Genomic DNA, 6,343 nt, shown 5'->3' on the forward strand with positions numbered 1-6,343 from the left:
GCCCCCAACGCCTTTACTCATTTCCGCCTGTTAATCACGCGAGCTATTGTAAAGGTGGTTAAACAGTTAACTTCACGTGAATCATCCAAACTTTATTTTTAGGCCTTTTTAACTAAGTATATTTAATTTTATTTAGTCCTCCGCGAAAATCTAATTATGTTGAGTGGATTAAATTACCCTGGGAAAATGTTTCAGGAAGTGTTTTATATTTGGATGTGTACACTACAGTAATAGGCCATTTCAACTAGGTATATTGGAAATTGTTCTTAATATGTTGCTCAATGCTTATTTTGACAAATTGTTTTGTCCCAAAGGCGTCGTACGACCTATCGCAACATCGAAAAGTTTTGGGAAACCAAAAGCTCTAGCGATATAAAGGCGTTTATCGCTTTGCGCGAATTGATAACATCGCAACAGTTTTTGTATTAAAAGTAACAACTCTCCAATCTATAACATTAACAAAATAAACAAATTGTGTGCAACGGGTTAGTTATTATAACGCCACGTATAGACTTAGATATATGACGTCACGTTAAATTGTCTCCTCCCCCCCCCCCCCTAGATCCGCGCCTGGTTTCAAGTAAGTCGCATAGAAATGCGTGTTGTTCTACAGTTAGTTGCTTCACTGGCGAGGTAATATAAATCCATTGGACATTTTGTTACTTCCATTTAGGAATACCTGATGTTTTATTTTGATACGCGATATTTCGCATAATAAGTATCGCGCCCTCATACGATACAAAATGACTTGATGACTGTGTCCAAACAAACAAATGAATAAAATTTCCAAAAGTTATTTTTTCCAGGCTTCCAAGGTAAAGTGTGCTTTAGCGTAAGGGAGGGCGCCGCTAAATATTGATCGTTCCGGTGGTGATAAGCAGTGTTGTGTAGTCGTTAAACCAATACTATAGTCAAAACACGAAAAGAAAGGCAAGACTCCGACCGAAAACATTATGTTAAGTCCGGCTCCGACTCTACCGCCTGTAGGCCTGTTGAACTAAAATACTCTCCCAGTGCAGCTGTAGTGTAAACGGGCCGTTACGCTCAACGATAATCTCAGCATTCCTAAGGTTACTTGTGTATACATCCGGTGTGACGTAACTTTGTGACGTCATGTCCAAACAAAATCCATCGGACAGGGTCTGTTTGTGAGATACGTTAGTTCAAGGTACAATAACTCAAGGTGTGGTTTGCATCAGGACAAATTCATCGCGCCTTGTTCACACTTGAGCTGTTTAAAAAGGACTATTGTGTTGTGGATCAGGAATTGGGAGGCCGCTGTAACGTAAAAGTATTAAGTGACGGAATGTTATATTGTGCCAGCAACCTTTGGAGCCGACGTTCTTTAACTGGGATACGATGGAAAGTTTCTCTGGTTGTGCATTGCATTGGCGGATCCAGGATATTGTTTGAGTTGGGAAATAATTTCAAGCCTCCACAATGTTACGCCAAATCGTGACATATTTTTCACAAATCTTTTTGAAAGCGATGTATTTTTTAAAACTGAAAACACTCGCGTGCAGCGTGAAAAACGCCTTTATATCGTTTAAGTTGCACAAGTTTTCATTTTATAGTGTGTGGTTAGACGAACGCTTTTGGGCATAAAAGATAAAAATAGTCAAAAAATTACACTTTGTTGTTCATGCAGTGCCCCACATTTATCCGTCACTGGAATAATGGTTTCTCTCTGTGTTTTAAAGCTACTGTGAAGTTACTCAATTGTAAAGGCATTTGAACATAACGTTATTTATGTCAACCTCGTCCACAATAATATTGTAGGTTTGTAAAATTAAGGTTTGTATTTCAAAACCGCAAAATTTATTTGATGAATTTTTTTACAGAGTCTGCGCCGCTACCTGGGTTCAACCAAACGGCGCGTTGCCTGAAAAAGGTTTCATAGACGCCGTTCAAAGCAATAGAAGCCCAAGGTATGTTGTGGCCTCGGGGTTACACAAGGTGGTTATTTGGAGTAGAGCAGCGAGTCACCCAGACAATCTTGTGCTCGACTCTAGCGCCCTTTGTTCGCTACAGTATTAATTGTTCGTCAACAAACAAGAAGGTGAACACTTCATATAAGTTTTAATCAATTTGTTGACGCGTGTTATGTGATGTGTTTAGTGCCAGAGAAAAATACGGCTAAAAAAAAATAATGTGCACTATTTCGCATGTATGACGTCAAACTACACTGTGTGCTTGTTTCGTTCATTTAATTCAGTGTTTCTTAACCTTATTTACTTAAGGGCGCACGTTAGAGACGTATGAAAACGTGGCGGCGCACCTTACGAGCGAAGCGAGCGCGAAATTTTGGAAGTGTACCGATATTTGTCTTAAATTGCCTGTATTTTTTATTACACGAGTTTTATAGTTGCATATCTTTAAAGGTACTTCCGTTTTTTCCTTTCGCTCGCGGCGCACCTAGCAACCTTCCATGGCGCACCAGTGCGACGCGGTTGAGAAACGCTGAAAGCAACTTAAACAAGTTATTTTATACCGGCAAGCGACTACTCTGGGATCCTTGTAAATCTTGCTAGACTGAAGATCGCGATTTCAAACCTCATCACTAGTTGTTTATCCAGCCTGGTCTTGCTCGCACTTTCATCCTGATTAGGGCAACTGATTTCTGCCTACGATTAATATGTCACTGTTCGTGCTTATAGAATATTCTGTAATTTGTACGCGACAATAAACAGAGACTTGGTAACAACTTACGGTTTGTGGCTTCAAGTAAGCACTGATAATAATTAAATCAACTTCCGGCCTTCAATCCAATAAAGGTTTGCCACTATTACGTCATAGTGCAGTACGCTGTTATAAAAATATTAGGAAACATCGAAATTTCATTTTCAGTTTAACTGAAGCAAAACACAAAAAGCTCCACAATAAATCTTGTATTGCTTGTAATTAAGGATGTACGATACTAAGACTTGGTATCGGGTATCGGCTCCGATCCGATATTATCGGACAACCTGCTTGTAATCGGGGCTTTCGAGCCAGAGCCCCGGAGGCGTGCATTTTAACGGAGCTGGAGCAGTTGTTTAAAAAAAGATCCAGCTCCAATGTATTTCATAAGATGCTATGCTGCTACTAATGGCTGAATTCACATAATTTAACCTTAACTCTTCACAAAATGAAGAATTGTTGCCTCTTTGGCGCCACCTTTTCTAACTAACCATTGTGGTGTTTTGTTTGTGATTATTTTGAAATGCTAGATATTGCAAATTAAGCGTTCTTCCTTCAACCTTTAGTTTTTTCCGTAATGGCGCCGGAGCAGTGATATCAATAAGCTCCGGAGCTCGAGCTAACCTATGATATAAGTGAGCTCCGGAGCTGGAGCCGGACCAATTTAACATTTACGCCTGCTCCAAAGCCCTGCTTGTAATAAACAAATCGTAAAACTCATAAGCAACAAAAACCGGGACAAATTTATTGATTACAACGAAAATAATCAATACGCAAGTTTTAAGTATAATCAGACAGTTGTAGCTAGCAGCAAACATGAATTAGACATTTTAGAACATGTAGAAAACATGATTATTCTCAACATATTCTCTGTTTGGACTATTTATGCAATACTTGTGTTTCGTTGTAGATATATGAAGGATTCAGTTCTGATGGGCGAGTAGCTTGCTCCTGATATTTCAATGAGCACGTGATCTTCACCGAATCTGTTGATCTATGATGCAAGCAGAGCAGGCTAGACAAACAACTAGCCTGCAGTGAGGTTCGAACTCACGACTTCCGGTCAAGCCGGGACCGTCGCTCTACCAACTGAGCTATGCAGGCTCAGAAGGAAAGTCGAGAAACAACCATACGCCAATGCTTGCTCAATCTGTTAGTACAAGCAAGTATTATTACATTTCGTTTCGCGCATTTATAGCTCAGCCCCGCCACCGAGTGTTCAAAGTCACAAGGCAGGATTAGCAATTGGAGGAAAGTTGTTCTGAATGACACAATAGTCATCTCACAACCCTGCCAAGCTACTACACATTTCAGGGCTGGTCTTGAATTGAAATTTACACTCGCCAGTCGGGTATGTGTCTACCAATCAGCTTTCGCCTGGACAAAAGTTACAAAGATTATTTTTTTTCTGTAACGTTTCGTGCTGCCGTCAAACCATAAACACTCATAAAAGGACGAGCTTTAAATTGTTGTTTAGGAGTCGTTAGGTAGATTGCTAAAATCTCGCCAGGAGCGAATTGCGCTCGCATTAGCGGGCGGGAGCAAAATCCTAAGCCAGCATTTATATATTTGTTTGGCGTTATGTGGAAAAAAATAAAATCTCTCATTTTGCTTATCAACAATATTGACCAAATGTTTTAATTTGTCAAATAAACGTCAATTAACTGCTTACTCAAACACAGCAGTATTACAACTACCAGAGGATTACCAATTACAATTATCAGAAGAACTGTTCTTTGATTATTATAAATAAACATCAGTTAATTAATTACTCACATTCACACACAACTTGTCCATTTCCAGCATAAGCTTGTAGGGCGTGTCATAATGTGTATTACCGACTACTAGGTGTGCTGTTAGCTTGTACAGTTGATTCCATCACAGAAGGTTGAATAGAGGGGGAGCAAGAAGATCAGAGAAAGTGGTTCTGGCCTCAGCGAGAGACAAGGCCGGTCTCAGGGAGTAATTACAAATGATATCATCAGAAACAAGAAGAAGGCGGGTAGTGCAACACACCAGGAATGTAATCTCTGTCGCTATAAACAAACCTACAGAATACACAAGCTGAAACAAATTGTAGTGTTTGTGTGTATATTTTTCTTTTTAAGAATGAAACTTTTATGTTATACTATACTTTTAAATTTGCTTGTTTGTTAAAAAATGTCTGTTTTGTATTAATTTCATAAACTCTCCAAGTTTCACATTGCTTGTTTGGGCAGCTTACAACTGCGCACATGAAAAGCAGTGGTTTCATTTCTCTGCTTTGTGCAAATTCTCAAACCAACTTTTAACAATTGGCAAATTTTCTAAAACTGTAAGTTTACTAAGTGTGTATAAAAACTTAAAGTTGTGAAAACTATTCATTTCCAAATCACCTGGTTTAGGTGTGTGTTGTGTTGGGCAACTCATGCAGATTTATCCAAAGATTGAAACAACTCGTTAATAGTAGCACAGCACTTCAGATTCTGATCATCCGACAATAGTAAGTTGGTTAAGGTCTCCACTCAACATTATTAGCGAGGTTTGATGTGACCAACATCTATTGGATGAAACCAGTGCAGGTTATAAAACGCAACAAAACAACAACATTAAAGCACACAAATGATTTACAAATGTCTAACTGAATGGTTCTCAGACTCTCTACAGCTGTGCACCAATGTGCCTGAAAGAAATTTTAAAATACTAAGAAGAACTCTAAATATTTGGAAATAAACTATTCAAATTTCAAAGCCATGTAGGTAAGCATGTGCGATTCGAATTCAGCTTATCAATTAAATAACTGATAATATTACAGTGTGCCTTGACATGTAGTAATAGTAAACATTAAAGTTATAATTGTATTTTGTTTTGTAAAAAATGTATTTTCTTAGTGTAGCATGAGCTATGAACATTGAAGAACCGCTAGTAAATTCTAAAAACAACCTTTAAACAAATGTCAACATAACAATATAGTTACACTCCAATGCTCATGCTTTTTGTCAACATTTTTTAAAAGTAGAATTTGAATTCAAACTCTTTGGTTGGAACGTAATTTTCAGTCATATGCTATGCAAATGATACGAGAACGTAACCTGGGGTTTGTCAACTTTGACCCTCGCCCCATTTTGGGCCACATAGTAGTATTCAAGCCTCCAACATAAAATATTTCAATTATAACAGAATTAAAGTCAAATTTGTGGGTTCCATAATTGTTTCACAGACCTCCCTTATGACGTTTCATGACGCATTTCCAAAACGTGAGCAAGGGTCATGGAGTATTGAGACAAACAAAACATAAATTTTCTGAAGTTTAGGTGCACAATGTAATATGTTAATAATTCAGCTATTTATTTTGACATAGCGCCAAACTTTCCAGACGTGACGTACTACAACTTCATCGCCGAGTAGGAACAAAAATAGTTTATGCTGATAACTTACACTATTGTCGATCTTTCAAAACATGAAACCACTAGAAACTAAAAATACCCCCTAATGGTGAATCCCCACCTGGTTAAGAACCTCTGAGCGACGCAAAGCAAGTGCTGTGACGTAATTGGATCGGTGTCTCGTAGTGGTTTGTCTGATGCCGCTACTAGTGCGCCAGTACGCCCTGCATATTACTTATCCGTCATTTTGATGGCAACATTTTACAACTACTTGCTTGTACAAACACCAACGTATTCTT

Source organism: Ascidiella aspersa, chromosome 8, assembly GCF_963924565.1.
Source record: "Ascidiella aspersa chromosome 8, kaAscAspe10.2, whole genome shotgun sequence".
NCBI lineage: Eukaryota > Metazoa > Chordata > Ascidiacea > Phlebobranchia > Ascidiidae > Ascidiella > Ascidiella aspersa.